Source organism: Anopheles merus, chromosome 2L, assembly GCF_017562075.2.
Source record: "Anopheles merus strain MAF chromosome 2L, AmerM5.1, whole genome shotgun sequence".
NCBI lineage: Eukaryota > Metazoa > Arthropoda > Insecta > Diptera > Culicidae > Anopheles > Anopheles merus.
Window position 1 is genome coordinate 38,811,869 of NC_054083.1, and position 18,796 is coordinate 38,830,664.

Genomic DNA, 18,796 nt, shown 5'->3' on the forward strand with positions numbered 1-18,796 from the left:
GCGCAAACAACGCAGCGGTTGGAGGAAAACAGGCGAGCGGCGTCTTAATGAAAAGCAACAGCGCTGCATAGTTTTACATCTCCCAAATGGGACGGTCGCAACAGCAGCAGCAGCACAGCAAGTCTCGCCAATTTGTCTGAGTTGAGCGAAGTAATAAGATGCTGCAAAAGCAACACGCATATTAAAGACACACACACGCGGTTGTATTTTTCTTTTGTACACTTGAACACGTTCAATGAGAGGGTTTTGTTATTATTATTATTTTTTTGAACAAGCTTCGTTGAAAGTAACAACAAATAGAGAGAGAGCATGGAAAACGACCGCCGTGTCCCATCGTCTCGAAAAATGGGAAACAAAAATAAAGCATCGCTCCCCAAAAAACGATGCCAGCTGTTGCACGGATTGGTGAGCCGTCCGTGTTGGAAGCATAAACACGGGCCCAACCCAACAGCAGCATAAAGATAAATATGCAACGGGTTCAGCTCGTGGAGCCAGCAGCAGCAGCAGCAGCCACCGCGTCCCAACACAGTTGGTAAGAAGGAGAGATGGATTTGGCAAATTTTAGGCTCGCGCTCACTCGCGTTTGTTCTTTGCACAACGGCTCTCCAAGGGTTAACGCGATAGGTCAAACATGCGGTGCAGACGGTTACGGTTCAAGGTGGTTTGGAATGGGGGATGGGGGAGGATTTTTCGTTTTCAAAAGCGTTAAGTATTTCCATGGAAAGCGTTAAGATGTGGAGCGCACAAGCGCTTTGCTGGAGATGAAACTGAGCGGAGGAGAGTCTCGGTTCAAGAAGGGAGGGAACTATGTAGGTCGCATGAACTGAATTTCCCACGAGAACATCTCCATGCTGAGGTTAGCATATCAGATGCTGTGGCCGGTGCCGGGGTTTCTGAAGGATGAATAATTAAATTTTCGATTATATGCTAAGGTAAACGAAAGTGTATCCACCTGCGCCTTGTGCACACGGGTCGGGTCACACGCTGCATAAATTAGTTGCCGTGTCTGGTTGGTGTCATTTTCCAGCAGCTTTTTACAGCGCTTTGCTACCATCGGAAATAGGAATGGAATAGGAAAAATGTCCTTGAAGTACAACAAATAAGCAGAAAATAGGCTGTGAAAGTGAAGCAGTGTCGATAATATATATGTTTCATATAGCTTCTGTTATAGTTAAAGGTTATTCAAACATTAACAACTTATTATACTCTCGCTTGTCGTCTTTTCCATTCACTTTTGGAAAAAAAACAGATTGACAATTTAATTGCTAAACGCGCTGCCGACGTTTGCATCAAATTTACCCATTCACGTACAACCGGGTTGCCTATTATCATTTTCCTAACTGTATCCTCTTTTCGTGTCGACTGCCGACAAAAGATGCCGCCTTATTTTGAATTACTGCTGGCCGTTCTGCTTACCCTACCCCTCTCAAAAGCTAACGACCTGTGGAAAAGTGAAAATTAAAAATGTAAAGCCAAAACTTTCCTTACGCATTTCACCCGCTTCCCGGCCCTTTTTTCTTTTTGTTTTCCTTTGCTTTGCCGAGTGAAAATGTAAGCCGACGGATGAAAAGAAAAGCGAGACCACGGTTGATGATAAACAAGTGCATTCATACAGGCGCATACAGCATAATTTAAACGACGGGCAGTCCATGGCCTCGTATGAAGATGATGGCACGAAACTGCACTGTAATGTTGGTGGCGTTTCGGCATGATTGCTGCGCATGCATTCACTTTTGCTGCGTTGAGCTTGGCTGTTGCTTCGCACCCGTTTCCTTTTCATCCGGAATCTTTGCAGCTCACTTACTCTCGTTTTCTAGTTACATTTTTTTTGCTGTTGTTTTTTTTCTGAGCTGTTTGGAAGATTGTGTCCGTTTCAACGGTCCGTTAGCTTCGATGTTGCGGTTGGGAGGAAGGAGTTTTTACGTTGTGAGCGGTAAACGAAGCTGGCGGTTTAACCTTGGTGGCGTCCAACATGGGGTACGTCGCTGCGTGGAGCATGTTTTTCACCAGCCACGAAGACGACCGCCACTGGTAAACCGAACCGTTTTTCCTACCACGGCCCCGGTGAAAGAGCAAGAGAAATTAGTTCGTGAAGTTGTTGGTGATGGACGCTAAGGAAACGCAGTCGACTTGGGGTGCAAATTTACTGCGAGGAGATGAGATGGAACTTGTAATTGATAAATGATGATGATGAGGATGTACCTCATGTTGAAGAGAACTGTGAAGCTGAAAAATAACTACCCTCCCTCGGTCAGTAAACTGGAATCGATCGGACAGTGCACACAGTTTCTTTCACGGGCGAGAGGAGAAAACTATTTTTGAACTTCGCCTCAAAACCCTTTCACTTGCTGTCCCTTTTCTTCTTGGCGTCTTGTTTAGTGAGCAACACAATAGTGGAACGTTGAACCACGGGTAGAAGAGTTTAGTACCGACGTAAACGAAAATCCCATAAAACCGAGCGAGGCCGGCATGTTTACGTTCTCGACTGCCGGCTCAGTTCCCATAGAACCATGTGCCGAATGTTCCAGTAAGACAAATCGTTCCGAGCAGAGCCGCGTGCAATGAGTTGCGGGAAATTGAGTTCGATTTTTTTTGGAGGGTGATTTATTCAACTTCCTTTTTTACCTTTTTGGCATGTAATTGTAGTTATTGTACCGTACTGTACCTTTGATACTTGTACCATGAAATGAAGTACATTATGCCTCGTAAATGCTAAAGCTTCAACTACTGCTCGTTTCCCTTGATTTGCATCAAACAAATACGAAACGAGTGTTGAAGGTATGAACACTCGTTTCGTATTTGAATTCGCTTTAATTTCGCTTTTCGAAGAAAGGTAAAATCCCTACTTAACATGTATTTTACAGTAATGCTTTCTGTTCGTTTGTACAATTAAAAAAAGGAGTACCCAACCCTTTAACTGTAACTGTTAACTGTATTTAATTGAATATTGATTTGTTGATTATTCTCCAAACTTTGTTTATCTGGTGCATTTTGCAGTAGAAATTACCTAAAATTTAAAACATAACAAAAATTCTATAGTTACACAGCGGATTTCCAAAAAAAATAAAAACAGTTAATTCTACAAAAAAAAAACAAGAAATGTAAATGAGACACATTTGGCGAAGTCAACAATAACCTCGAAAAAGAAAAGAAAACATACACAACATTTGTTGAAAAAGATGGCAACGGAAATTTGTTTTGTTACTAACTGTATGATAATTATGTAAGATTTTCATAGTACGACACTACAATGTGTGCCATTACTTTAGCTTTTGCATAATAATACACATCTGTTGTTTAGTTGCTGATGAAGTCCTTCAACCACCTGCGCTCCTGCGCCGATAAATTGTGCCATGGTAAACAGTTTTGCTCTACCGGCGCCCAACGGCCATGTAATGATACACAAAAACCTAGAGGATGTTGTACCAGAACAACGCCATTTAACGATAACTTGATGACTACACCGGCAACGATAACGACTGATGTGCTTTTGCCGCGATGGTTTCGCTGCTCGGTAACTTCCGCTTCGAATTATCCACCGCTTACATCGCTCAGACGTATCGCCCCATATGTGCGGCTGGGTGTGTGTAAGTGTCTAGTCGACCATTTAGTTCTAAAGACGTTGGTCGAACTAATGGGTAAATTCAACGTTTCATGAGTTTTTGCGAAACCATTTCCTTCCCTCCCCCGCTCGCGCGCTGGAACTGTCCTTTTGCAGGCTTTTGCAGCTCGTGGGCGAGTGAGTTTGGTTGTGCGATTATTGCATGTGTTTTCGCTACCGGGTGGTGGCGCCGCCGCTCTATAGTAACGATTGTCGAAATATTCGCCCCCCGGCTTTGCTCGGTTTGCGAAGCAACCCAAAGCAGAAGGCACTGTAGCGTGTAGCGGCGAAGTTTTGCCTGCCAAGCACGTCCTTTGTGCTCATCCAGTCGATTAGAGCCGCGCCGGAGTGGTGCGGAGTGGTGTGTGGAGTAAGTGTGTTATTAAATATGTGTACTATGACGGATTGGATTGGACGGCGATCCGCTCACTTCCCCGTTGCGTAGCGGGCCGTTTTTTTTATATAACAGTTGGCATTATTTTGTTGCTTCCTCATGCGGGAGGAAGTATGCGGTGCACTTTGACCTACTGAGCACAACGCATCATCATGCGCTTCTTGCCTTTTGCGTCTAATTTGCTTTACGTTTCCGTGCGCTTTCAATCGGATGGAATGTGCACAATGCACCAACCCGTCCGTACGCGTGGAAGTTGTGATCAAGTGTATTTTTTTATGATCGTGTGACATGCAATTCTCACTTTGCACCGGCAAAAAGCACCCCATGGCTTTTAATAGTCATTGCTCGGTGTGTCATCAATGGGTATGAATATGTGATAAAACGAAACGTAACGCGATGTGTGGATACTGTCGTCGTAAATGTAGGGTGAACGCTGGAAGTATTGTCCGATAGTAGTTAAGGCAATGTACTTTACAGATTGGGTGTTAATGCAAGACATTTTCAGTTTTTCAATTTTATTCTAAACATAAGCTATTAAAAGCCTATCGAAGAGTTGAAAATATTATAATTTATCATAAATTATTAATTTTAAATGATTAAATAACGAGCAACTATTGAATTGACTCTGCGCGAACTCTAACGAATCTGCGACAATTTTAGCCATCACTGTACCTTCTCCTCTCCTCGAAATAAGCGCCTGAAGATAGGCAATTCCCACTGCCCGTTTGTGCGCAGCACGTTCAAGCTTGCACACAACAGCTTGCATTCGTGTTCGTGTGCGGCCTTCGCCCAAGCCAGACAACAAAACAAGTCGACATTCGGGGGTGTGGGTGGGAGCGTTGTGCGGTCGTGTGTTTCTGATTCATCATCTCGGTCGATTGTAGTTTCCTTTGATGCGTATGAAAGAAATTTAACACGAGCCCCAGAATCCAGACGGGTGGGAAAACCAGAACAACTTTTTCAAAGTCAGCTCCGTTGGCGATGCCCTCCGTCAATTCTCGGAAACGATTACGCTAAATTAGAAGCATACAAATTTGTTCATGCGTTGTCGACAATTTTTGGTAGTTCAGTTTCAGCAGGGCAAGTATAGATACAGAGCAACAACTTTCAATTAGCACTAAAGTGCACGAAATTGTTGATTCATGTTGTGGGATCTTTTGGTGCCATCTCTCTAAAGTACCGACCGGTGTCCTTATGTGGTTACCAGAAAAAAGAGACCCAACATCATTCGACCCTTTTTTGATACTTCGTTACTGTTGCGCAACGGCCGGCGAAAGATGCCTCCCACATTACGACCTTTTACTCGGTCACGAACAAAAGCCGTTAAGAAAAGCCGGGTTTCGTGGCATGGGTGGACGTTTCGCCGCTCCATCAAGTTGCGCCAGTTCACTGTCAAGGGCAGAACCTTTCTCGCTATGGTAATGAGCCAAGTGTGTAAGTGGCAACGGAATGGCTGCCCTATGTGTGTGTGCGTGTGTCTGGTGTGCAGGATCCATTTTTGCTTCAGTCACTCGGCCCCAGCGACCTTTAGCTGTCGGTGGTTGTATTTTGGGGTACCCGAGGATTACGCAGAAACAACCACTTTGGACGTAGCACGGAGGTGTTGTGTTCCGTTGGGACGCAGTGGAGGCATGCTTTCGTCTTGCCGTTGGCTCGGCCCTGAAGTCGGTCAACTGTACAGTTCAATCAGCATGATTGGGCTCGTCAGCTGATGGTGCGATGGTGTTGATGGAACCGAACGACCACGCGGGGAGAAGGAGTCTTTATGAAGCGCGCGTTTGGCAGTTGCTTGAATGCACCACTCCCTCTCGTGGGGTTGCCCGCAGTTGTGGGGTTTTCCAATTCCGAATCGAATTTTATGTGCGAAACGCACGGAAGAAGTCGTTGCAGCTTTGCTAGAGAGTAGCTGATGGCTGGCAGCTTTGGATGGACATTTCTGAGGACTTTCCAGTCAAATATTTGTACTCTGCAACAGTTTTTTTGTTGTCATGATTGTTGAAACAAAAGTAATGTGTTGTTGTGATGTTTACCTTGTGGATATGTTGAAACACTCTGTTAAGAAGCCATTCCGTATGCCATGCTCGTACCGCCGATTCTATGCCGTCCTTCTGCTGATCAAAACCATCAAATGATACCATCCATTTTTAATTTCTACCACAAATTCTACCCTCAAACACCATCCGGATCTGATTCGGAACATCATCATCACCATTTGAACAGCAAGAGTCTTTGGTTCCGATTTGGAGTTGTACCTCTTCCGGCGCACGTAGCCACCGGTTTGTGTGTGTGTGTGTGTGTGTGTGCTCGAGGTATTGTTGTCCGTCGCCTCCGGGTCGAAGGAACTGGCGTTTGGTGGTAAACAAAACCAGCGTCGTGTCCTGCGTGCCATGCATCCGTGCTTCGCCGCCTCAGGGTCAGCCGGGGACGACGGGAAGTGTAGCCGAATTTCGCACCCACCCTAAAACCCCGTTACCGTTGCGGGATTGTTTATGGATGGATTGGAATCCGCTTTACCTTAACATATGATTGATTTTGCGTTTTCGTACTTGTTTCTGTACGGTGTACGCTTATTGATTGTCGAGTAAGCATGCATGTTTTGGTACAAATGGTGATAAATGTCTCACCAGATACCTCCCCGGACTCTAGCAATGGTTGGTTTTCATTCCGGTATTGTAAAATATTCTTGTTCGATTCTCACGTGGAATGTTTGTCGGGTCACATTTGACCTTCCGTCTAACAAGTGTGCGTGTGTGCTACATGCTTAAGCTTCCGAGACGTACGTAATGAGACGTGCAACAACGCGAATGTCATGGCGACCCGATGCCCGGACAAGATCGTCTTTGCGAAGGGTGAAGTGTGGGGGTGGGGGCTTCTTTTTACATTCAGCAAGGCAAGCGCGCAAGCAAACGACGGTGGCAACAGCAGCAGCATTTCTGCCACCACTATTGGAACGTGGCGATCGATAATTGTTGGTGCAGTTCAATAGCGCGTCGTCTGATAAAGAGATGGGGTGTGAGCAGTTTTCTTCAATTTTGTTTGGGTCGTCTTTATATCCGGCATATGGAAGAAGGCTAACTTGGATCGAAAGTAAAGAACATATTTGGAAGATCTAGATTTGGTCGCTTTTGTTGGCAAATGCTAGCCTTATGTAAGATTGTTTTGGCATCGTTTTGTATATATTGAATTTTCCTTTCCAACTTTAAATGAAACTATCTGTCCAAGGCCTTTGACCTCACCAACTGTCCTCTTTGAGTTTTTTTTGCCAAGTCCTTTCTTTATAAATACGGCAAATTTAACGGTACACCAGTCGGGTCGTTTCTTGTGCTGGCACATACATATGTGTGCCGTTGTTATGTGCTCCGCGGCGGCAGATATGATCAATTCGAGTGACTTTGCGATATCCGCCGCTGCCTGTGCCTATGATCGCTCCACTTGTTTCCATTTCGCAACTGTCCCGATCAGTAGAATGACCTGGAAAAAATGGGTTCAGCTAATGGATTTTGGATTCTGAATTGCTCAATCCTCTTTCGAACGAGTAGTTTAAGGTTACGCTAAACAGAGAATAAAGTTTGAAGAAGTATTGGACATTGTTGTTTCTACGAAACCGCTCTTTAAATCCAAATACGTGAATCAGTTTGGGTACTGCTATAAAATTTAGACATATTTGGGCACAAAAATGCAATTAAAATCTGGGAATTAGCACAAAACCCGTTTACCGCAGTTGCATTTAATTGTTTCCTGTTTTCCGCTGTTGATTATGTCGTTTAAGGAAAAAAGCGATGTTTTGCTTCCGTCAAACGATTGCGCATCTTGCGGACACTGCACTTCAGTGCTTCGCGGTCCCACCACCGTGTGTGTAAACAGCATTAGGCATGCCCTTTCATCAACATCGCATCAATATTATATCGTTTTACATTATCATAATTAAAATCGTTCGACATCGGCGCTGGGGAAGGCAACAGCCCCCGTCCACGTTCGCCGTTCAGGTCGCATCTTAATTAATTCCGCTATAATTTGGCCTCGTGCAAACGTGGGCATTCGTCGTAAACTACCTTTAACCGCCGCCGGTACCGGCAGCAATTGTGTAAATATTTTTCGCCGGACGAATATATATGCGACTAGGAAATGGTAGCGCGCCAACGTCAACGTTCCTCCATACAACCACCGGTGGAGGTGGGTTGGGCTGCAAATGCAAATATGATATATGTATCCTTCGGGACGGGCGCCAGGGGCCGACCGAGACCCTTTTGTAGGCGAGCTTTGTTTTTGACATTGAAATTTGTGCAATTGTTGGTGTGTTGCTGTTCGCTTCTGCGCTGCGTGGACAAATATTGTTTTATTGCGCTGACGCGCTCTTCTCCACCCATCGGTTTTGTGGCACGGCATGTTAAAGCCCAGAACTGCCAGAGGCCCCGCAAATATTGGCATTAAATGTGCAATTACCGATTGTGCGGATCGATTGTTCGCGGTGTGTCCCCTCCCCAGCAAGGACGCGCGCACTGTAAAGTTCTACAATACGTTTTTCCTTCGCTTTCCATGCAAATTACACACTGTCTCTCCCGAATGTGTCTCATTATTTGCGCGTACAATAGTCGTCGTCGTCGTCTTCGTCAAGCTGCCAATACATTTTCAATATTTGTTCGGGCAAATCGCCCCATCCAACCCCTTTGATGCTCGCGTATCCGTATGATGCACCACGGACGAAACGGAAAGGGAACGATCGCGGCCCGCGCCACGTATCAATAAATTATTGAGCCTGCGGTGCGTCTGGTGCTGCGAACGGGGCAGAGGTTTGCGACCGATTTATCGTGCCCGTGCGATCGATCGGGCAGGTAGATAACAGGTCGTCGGCCACCGCCATCCCTAGCGGGGCCACAAATCGCGCCGCGTTGTCCGAGCCCTTTTGCTACCGAGATCAGTACGCAACGGTGTCGCCAGTCCGATGTGCGTGTATTTATTGAGCGCGATTAAATTGCAATATTATCCTTCCCAAGGCAGGACGCGACGGACGCGACGGACAACACACCGGTCAGTCCCGGGACGGGAATAATTTGTCGCGCAAGAAGCTGTAGGGACGGGTGAGCTGTGATTCACGCCCGCCGCCGTACAACGAGCCAGTCGAGTGAAACATTTTAATTGAAATCGATTCTCGTTACACGGCGGGAGAGCTGTACGTGCGCTGATTTGCTTTTTGTTTACAGCACTGCATTTATGTGCGTGTGTGTGCCTTTATGTAGGGCCTTTTTGTATTCTATTTTGTTTCTGGTGTTGACCGCGGGCTCTGCCCAAGCGCAGCCTGGACGGGGCCGATTAATTTCTTCGATTAATTGCTTTCGCACCATTTGCGCACCCCGAGTACCAACACGGGCGCGCCTGGGTGCGAGTTTGTTGATGACTTTCGCGGTTGATGACGCTCTTTGGGTGTATTTGCGGTCGGGCCCGCGGGAATGGATCGATAAACTTTATGGCCTTTTCGTGTCACTGGTGAGATGTGTCCCTCTCTGCGCCGTCTGTAATCATTCTTCCACTTTGGGTTTTATGAACCACTACAGTCAGCTTTCTTTACGACAGAAGTGTGTTTTCGTTGCATTTTGAAGTGGAAAAATTCTTTCAAATACATTTTTACATTATGCTTATGTGCAGTACTTGTCTCTGAACACTTGTATCTTTTAATGCATGCAGTAGATACAAGTAGAACATGTTTTCAACCGATTTCACCCCTCCTGATTACGATTTGTGCAGAGAGAAAAGACTCATTCCTATCATAATTACACTGCAATGACGCTCTTAACATTTCACCATTACACTAATTGCAGCGAAATGCAACTTGCGCCACAACTGTAGGGAAATTCTACGAACCACCACATCACTGTTTTCCCTCCTTTCCGTACCGGCGAAAGCGAACCCTAGAAGCTGCCATTCACTTTCCAGGTATGGTGGCTAGAATGGACAGGAAATGGAAAATTATTTTCCCTGCTCTAGATTCTCTTCGATTAAAAGAGGATTTGGCTTACCTTTTTCCAAAACTCTCCATCTTACTTCAGCAGACGAGCTTCTATATTCGCTGGTCCTGAAGGTGACATCACGTCGTTGATGGGGGAAAAAAAGGAATGTCTCGTCCCGTTTCCCTCTCAAAGCTTAAGGAAATGGTATTTTCCGGAATATCCTCATTATACTGTATGCTTCTTTCCAATGCCGAGTTGGGAATGTCGTGGGAAGAGCAAGTGCGGTGGTGTGAGAAAAGGGGGATTACGTATGGGCTGGGCGAGTTTATATTTCATCTTTTGGGTGACTGTCTTGTGCACGTTCCTTTTCAGCAGATTGCCGTCGAAGCATGGCCCAAGTGTCGTTGGAGATTGTATTGTTTTTGCTTCTGTCGCTTTAGACGTTGCTTCTGTCGCTTTAGACGTTGCTTCTGGCTTTCGTCAATATTATTGTTTTCGTTGAGGATTAGAGCATAGCGATAGCTGCAGGGGCCCCTTTAAAGCAGATGAGCTACCGCGCGATGTAGGGTTTTCGGATTTTATCGTTTGCCAACTGTATGCGCTGACGTCACGGTAATGGGAGCTGACAGTTAAACTTTAACCTCTTTGTAAAGTTGTACACTTATCGGTAGCTTAAAGGTGTGCGTCATTTGTGTTAGTAATGAAACATTATTATAGTTGAAATGTTAAACAAACTATCTACCATATGAACGATAATTGACCTCGGTTAGGTTCTTTGTTTTCATATTGATTTTTTTCAACTGCAATAGAACGCTCTCGGGGAGTGTTTGCCTTAGCAACTTAGCATTTCTATCGATTATCCTAGTCCCCTTCGACCGCGACATGCCTTCCCTTTCAAGCATGCCGAGTAATTAAGCGTCCCGAGTCAACCGTGATTGCGTAAAAATCACTTCCCTCAACGGCCTCGCTGTGGTCCGCCACACGGTGTATTATGCAATTTGTCAGAGCTCGTAGCACAAATCATCGCCTGTCAGTGGGCGGATTGATTCTTTTGCATCATCCAATGCTTCGGTTGAGTTGTTTGCAAGTGAAAAGCAATCACTCTTTGCTCTGGACTTTTTTTTTTCATTGCATCGCTCGATGACAATAGAGAGGAATTGGTGGTCGGGCACATTCTCCAACGGACCTCTCGTAGGTTCTACTCGTCAAAAGGGGTGAAAATTATCCACGCGACAAACAGATGCACTTCATGGCCGGTGCATTGGAAGAAAAAAAAAACAAATACCACCCATCGGGTGTAGCAGCGCGCTCTTTCCATACGCCGAGAATGCAAACCAATCGATCAAATGCACCGGGCGATGATCGAGCAATTAAGTAATATGGCAATCCATCGGCGGGTCTGTTGTTGCCCCTTGTTTGGTCCGTCCTGGGGCCACCCAGAGCGCGCGCGCGCGACTAAGTGCAACGATCAATCGTCTAATTGTGCTCGGCTACTGCTAGGCGGAGCTGGGTGAAACGAGCAAGTGGTCGGGACTTTCCCAAAACCCCTGTGTAAAGCTAACCGTTTTGCCAAAGCAGGTTTAGCATCGACAACTCAAAAATAAAAGGCTCTCCTTCTCGATGGTTCCGGCTGATCAAGGGAAGCTTACAAAAAGAGTAAAACCCTTACAACAGGCAACCGCTTTGATTCTTCGAACATTCGCAATTTGCACAGCTGGGCTGTAGTATCGCTCGGGCGAGGGTATGTTTTCGTGTGCGCAAAATGATACACAATTGTCGCAGGAACCGGGATACACACCGAAAGAGGGTGTAAGCGCGTGTCGCCCCACTCGTTTTGGGCACCATCCGTGTGGAGCCGGGGTGCAAATATTGTTCTTGCCGCTGTTTAGTACACTGCCACTGGTAAACGGGAGTTCGCTGTCAGATCCACGGCTGGTGACATCCGGACGCTCGGCTCCACTAACCAGCGTGTAAGCCGGCACATGATGAGTAATTCTTTAAACGGGTCTGTTTACCTTCGACGATACGTGGCTCCCGATAGTGTCGCAGTACGGTTGGATTGGAAACCTAAGAAAAGGCGTAATATGATGGAAAACAAATCAAGTCAACCGCTTTTTATCGTTACATTCAGCAGCAAATGGAGACTGCTTCCATTGGAAATGAGCTGAGCAAAATGTTAAACATGAACGGTCGTTTGATTTGTTGATCATCGTTATCCACGCTTCTATAAGGGCTTACGGTATCGCAGAGCTGTCTCAATGATTAGCATTATCGTTTTTGTTTCAAGCCTCCGAGTGGAGCTGAAGCTGTCTCGCAGAAGCATTTAAACGCATTATTACGGACGAATAAATGTCAGCACCACCCCGCGCACTGGACCCAGGCGCACTATGGGACAGAGTGTGGAGTATGAATAAATGCATTTAATTGTATTAAAGTGTTTGATAGCGTAGAATGAGCCGCAGGATCTAGATTCTGTTCTATAAAAATCAAACAATCGACGAGGAAAGTATTCAGTGGAAATAATAAAACATTACATTTCGTTTTTTTTCCTGCCATAGTGATGATACTAAATGACAAAATAATTTGTGTTCACAATGACACAGGCGCGCAATTAAGCGGCTTGCGTGAATGTCAAATCGTTTAATGTGCGTGGAAAGCGAACAGGTTAACTCATACCTAACTCGCGTGTATGGTTGAGTGTGTGCTGAGCTTGCAATTTGTGCACGACCGTGACAATCGAGTTCACGCACAAGTTCAATGGAAAGGATTAACGATTTATAGAAAAATGTTCCATTTTCTGGTCTACTGTTGGACCTAGCGACGTTAGAGAGAGAAGTAGATCGTGTAATTCTTGTTTATGTAACAGAAGGAAAAAAACTGTGTCAACAACAATATGGATGGAAAATCCATTACAAAAACATACACAAATGTTAAATCGAAGACTTCATGTGTAGAACTTTCCAATATCAGCGTTTGTTTTTCACCTGATTACACTTTGACCTAAATAAAATCAGCTTCGGGAATGGTTTGCTTCCTGGAAGTGTGCTGTATAAAAACCCTATGACGACAACAAAGCCCAAAGCAGCCAAATGTGTGATAAAACAGCTGATTGTGTGGCACACTTATCGATTTAGGGCGCGGCGTCCGTACGAGATGAGCTGCTTGCTGTTGGGGACACAGGATATGTGTGTTTCGTGGCAAAAATTAGCACATCGTTTGCCATAAAGCATTGGCTTAGGCATAGAATTGGGTCATCGAAAATGGGGAAGGAACCAAAATCGCGATCGTGTGTTTCGTGCGCTCGTTTTCACCCGCTTCCACCGTCTGTCATAAAGCCATTTCCACCAATTTAACAACCAGCGTCTGGCCAATTTACATTTTATGTGAAGGTTGGTAGCGATTCTTCTCGTTTATATGACAGCTGGAAAAGCGCACACGGATTTGTGTGGCATCGTCAAAAAAGTGTGGCAAAATTCTTGTCCCTCGGCCGACTGTTGCTGCACTCGCTCTCGCTCTATCTGGGCTGTCTGAGATCATCTCGACCGATGGCCGACCAGCGCATCAGGTGCACACCCTTTCGCGCCCTTCGCTGCTATCACTAAATTCGAAATATTCTTCGCAGTACGTGCCTGGTGCGAGAATGCTCTATCCGCTACTCTTCCGCCACCGCTCGATGCTGCCGCATGTGCTCTCTGGAGTCGTGGCTCGGGCCGCTTTTGCATGCGCACACATTTCCGTTCCGTGACTGTGAATGTGAACCGTTGGGCGGTGAATCATCGGCGGGCAGAATAGAACTAGAGTCAGATTGTGTGCGTGTTGTTTGTGCGTGTTTTTTTTTTTTTTTTGTTCACACAATTTTTCTCCAGACGCGTGTTGTTTTGTGTGCACAGCTTCGTTCGCCGCTTCCCACCACACGCTATAGCAGTCCAACACAAACTCGTTGGTCGCCAGCGTACCCTATTATCGAACTGTCCTGTTTGTTGGACGGCCCCCGATACACGGCCAATTTGTGGTTGGCGTTTTGATAGATTTTTACAGTTTCGTCTGGGGTACAGCCCGCCGTTTCGGCGAGACACCGCGCCAAACATTAACCGGGGCATGCAAGCGCGAACAACCAAACCCGCCAAACGAACCATCAAAGAAGGAAGACATAAAAGGGAGAACAATCGCTCGTTCGTTTTTTTTTCAATTTTGTTTGAATGATTACATGCAAACTTGCTCCCATGTGCGTGGTGAAATGAGAACGGGGAAAGGGGGAGGTATCTCCGCGTGTGCCATGAACCATGGGGAGGGGAGAGCATTATTCATTCCGATCGCCAAAATGACATTGAAAAAGGTAACGGAAGATCGCAGCTTACGGTTTTTAGTTTTCATTTTCGTGGGGCCCGAGGGGGAGGTCTCTCTAGGCTTGGGTTGAGGCAAGCGGGTAGGTAGGTAGCAGGGTTTCTGTGGTCGAATGCGAATGTTTGCTAATTTGCTTGGTAAACGTTAGGCAGCGGCAGCGCAAAAAGGAAGGTTAGTAACGAATCGAATGTTATTCGCAAGGGATGATGGCGTTGTTGTGTTTGGTGAGTTAGATGGCGTCCGAGAGATTGGTGTTTTGATTCCGCGATGACCAGACACGTGTTTGACAACATGAGATAGCAGGAGGTTCAATAGCTTCGATTGGCATTCGATCACATTTTTATCCAATTAGTGTATAGTAAAATACGATATACTATTAACAACAATCGCAAAATGAAAATGAATTCGTATCGTAATGGGTGCGTCTTTTACGAATTTAAGTAGTTTTTTTAATCGATAGATAACACAAACAGATAACACATTGATAATGAACCACAATTTGAAGAATAATTTATATGCAAATAAGTGTTACAGACAGATTTATTAGGAAGAAAATTGATCTGAAACTCAGATCTCCAATAAAAAAATTTGATAATATACGATTTTGAAAAATGCATCCATGTATAATTGAGTACCTCAATCAGATCTAATCAAGTAACTGCAATCCAGTTTATCTTCAAGCACGCTAGTTATAACCTGCATTAATATTGGAGATCTCACGAAGTCGTCATGCCGCTCCCTAACTTTAATTAACAAGTGGCACTGTGAAGTCTTGCATAAATCGATACTCGCACATGGAGATGATCATGCAAAAACTGTCCTCGATCGAGCCGCTTTTATTCAATGCATATGATACCGTGCATGAAAATAGAAAAGAAGGAACCACTTTCATCGTAATTTCAAATCAATTCTGTCTTCTAACGCTTGGGTGGCTTGTAGTGGCTGTGCAACTTCTCATCAGCGAACGGGCGCGCGCTTGTTAGTATGACGTTGCAAATCGATGTCAATGACATCATTGCTTCACACGTCCTGCCCGCCGCCCCTGCGGTAGAGTGATGCCTCTGGCGGAGGTAGGCTGGCTGGCTGGTTCAGTCTTGTTACAAGATCAGTTTTAGATCCTGGTCGTGAGGAGTGCAATGTCGACGACGAGCAAAGCCGCTCATGCTTGTCTGGGCACACGGATGCCAGCCACGAATGTGATTAGCCTGTGCGGAAGCGATGATAAAACTGAGCTGGACAGTTGTGCCGTGTCGTGTAAGCTAATTGGAGGATTTATGAGCGCTTTGTTCAATTTATTTAATTTATTTCATGTAAAAATGAAGCCTCTTCGACTGGAAGTATTTTATTCAAATCTTTTTTTTTCTATCTTTTTCTCTTTTCAGGTAAGTTTACAAGATACTCATCTAAAGTGGTTAAACTCTATCTCAGTTAGTGTTATGGTAAGCCCTTTTTACATCGAGTCCATTGGAATGAGATCTCTTATACCTTAAATTACTATTAACAAAACAAACTTAAATTAAGCCCAAATGTGGATCTCTTCATGGTACCCGTTCCTTAAATTCCTGTTTCGTCAGTTCTGTTCGCTAATAAAAGCGTATGGCAGCTCTAAATCCATTTTGCATCGTTTGTTGTGTTTGCTTCGAGCAGCAAATCAACCACTTCAAGAAGAAGACCCCGTGATGCATCTTCGCATGATGCAGCAGCAGCAGCTAGCAACAACCAGATGCAAACGGGGTTTGAACCATATCGAATTGCCAGGGGGGAGGTAGCAAGCAAAGGTTGTGAGAAAAAAAATGTTTTTTTTTTTGCTCGCGTCCTTCATTAGCCGCATCATGGAGAAGTTGCTCGTTCGAATGTTGAGCAGCAGCGCTCGTCATGGCAAAAGCTTCCGAGCCGCGTGAGCTTTTGATGAGCGTGGAGCTCTGTTTCTCCACTGCTTTGCTCATCTCCTATGCTCTCAGCAAAAGTTTATTCTTTGGAGAGACCACGTTTGCAGCATCGAACGAGATGATAAACCGCTTTGGGAAAACCGCACTTCGAGTTAACCCTCTCTGCAAAAAGCTGCACCATCCCCCGGTCACTACTGCGATCGCGCTCCGAACGCTCAAATCGATCGCGATCGATGCCTTTTCCCTGCGAGTTCGACTCTCGGGCACTCTCTCACTAGCTTACGAGAGTTTTCGCTCAGCGGCCTCTCCGCTCTCTCGTGAGCCGGAGCCAAGCGCCGGCACTACACCCCGGCTCTATGACTATGGGTGCATGCGTGAGCGCTCCTACCACTTAGTCAGTTTCGGAGGCGCGCTCAGTGAAGACGTGTGTCGTCTGCGTCGCGACAGTTTTACGGTTTTTCCAACAAACAAACACAAACAAAAAACGCTTCAAGTTCTACACACACCCCCTTATTTCGCGCTCGGGCAGCACTAAAATTGTGCATGCTCGTTTGTTTGGTCTGTCGGCGTTGTTTTACTCCCTCGCAGAGCACCACGCGTCGTCCGGGCAAGTACGCGCGAAACCGTAACGTCTAAAGTAGTAGTGCTTTCCCGTTTAAAAAGTAGTGTCTGGTTTTTTTTGGATGCGAGCTTGATTTCTGACCCAGTGTTTAATAACACACCAAAACAAAATTACAGTTCGTTAGTGCATTGTGCGCCTCTGGTCGTCTCTGGGGCGCAGGGGGGAAGGCAGCATATATACTTGGTGCCAATGGCGCTTTTCCCCTCTTCGGTTCTTGCCTAACCGCTCACGGTGTATCCCCTACCTCCAACCCGCGTTACATTTTAGTCGCCAGCGCGCCTTACCGAGTGGTGAACCTACCCACCCCATCGGACGACCGGGGGGGAGGGCATGTTTTGTGAGTTGCGCGCGTGTACGTGTACGCCATTTACTACTGCTTAAGATATATCTATTGCCGATGTGTTTGTGGCCGCCTGGTCGCAAACACACTGGCTTTTCCACATTTCGCTTTCCACCGAAGCGACACAGTTCATGGGTGACGATGGTGGTGGCATAGAGTGTGTACGTGAAATCGTGTGTGCGTGTGTGTGTGCGCGCAATTGGTCCACAGTAGCTTGTGGTTGCTGGTGGCCCCACGACGGTATTTAGGTGTGTGTACGGTGGTTCTTTATGATGTCTCGATCAGCCCCAACATTAGCGCCGCGATCTTGAGCAAGCAAAAACTGCAGCAACGTGAGCATGGCGAAGCAAAGGAGGAAAATTTCGACCCGTTCAATTAGCAGCAACTGACGGCGGTTTGCAACACGCCACCCCACTAGTAATAGAAGCGAAGCTAACCATTTGGCCAAACAAAAATAATTAAAAAAAAATCAGTGTCAGAATTTAACGTGTTTCTACGGGTGGAATTCAACGCGGCACGCTCAACAGGGAGAAGAAGAGACAGAAGAAAAAAAAAAGCAAACAATTTAATATTGAACAATAGACTTAAAGCGACGAACTCGCCGTCACGGTAAACGTGAACGCGCACCAGAACCATCACGAAGGAAAAGTAATTGGTAATGCTTGATTGACTCTTGGTCGAGTGGTACGGACCTATGTGCAGTGTGTATCCATGTGCCCTGTATGTGTATATGTGTGAGAGTGCGCTGGAGCTCTGTATGATCACGTTATGGGGGACAAACAAACAAACAAACGCAGCGCTGTTGCTGCTGCACCTCTTTTTTAATGTTGATGTGTATTTTTATGTTTAGTTTAGTGGTTGTTTGAGTTGGCAATACATTGAGGCAAGTTGGGGGAATAGAGTACGCAGGGTTTTTTTGCAAATGGAAATAGAGATTGTGGCTTTGCGTAAGATTAGACCATCGTTCAATCGCCTTCGCCTCCCGGGGAGGTGCGAAAAGTCAGCCATCCAAGAGTGTTGAATATTTATACCCCCCCCCCCCTTCTCTGCGCTGCTCACTTACTGCTAGTAACACCGCGCTGAGGAATCTGGTTGTAATGGGATAGTCGCACGGACAGAAACCGCTGTGTACTCCCAGGAAGCTTAGCCACCAGCAGACGGAGGAAGTTTGTCAGCTGCTTGTGTGTGCTCCTTCGGTTCGTTTTTGTATAGAGTGGGGGAGACTATCGATCCGTCTATTTACTGTTTTTTTTTCTTCTATTCCTGAGCTACTCGGGTGCCGTTTTTTTTTTTCTAAAACGAACTAAAGCCATCATGTTCTGCCCGTCGGTCGATTCGATCCGGTTTCGATCTTGTGACGGACTTGTCTTCCTACCTCCCTGCTCTCTGGGTGTGTTTCGCGGCAGCCACAACGGTCGGCGAGAACCGCTAACACAGACCGCCGGGCCTTGATGGCTTTGGTGGAGTTGAGCTGGGAATGGGAAAAGAAAAGCAGAAACCTCCAATGCGTAGAGCGGAGTACAATTTCTTCGGCGGTTTTTGCCGGAGTGGTTACGGCTTGGAACGAACGATGGGCAAGAAAAAACTGCCCGAATACGTACTTATGATGGACAAGACACCCCTTTTTTTAGTGCGGTGACTGTGGGGAGAACAGGGGAGTG

General features: G+C 45.9%; 1 protein-coding gene across 9 annotated transcripts in view; it reads left to right on the plus strand.

The window, feature by feature from the left end:
• Positions 1-18,796, plus strand: part of LOC121592147 (tyrosine-protein kinase Src42A) — an 89,360-nt gene that overhangs the window by 17,151 nt on the left and 53,413 nt on the right. The window contains exon 1 of one of the 9 annotated variants that reach the window (XM_041913509.1): positions 16,556-17,147. The exons of 6 other annotated variants lie outside the window; for them this stretch is intronic. The gene's annotated coding sequence lies outside the window, so the exon portion shown is untranslated. Of the gene's footprint in view, positions 1-16,555; positions 17,148-18,796 lie in introns of those variants that run through there. 2 more of the 9 variants (XM_041913511.1, XM_041913512.1) reach the window with 2 other exon arrangements.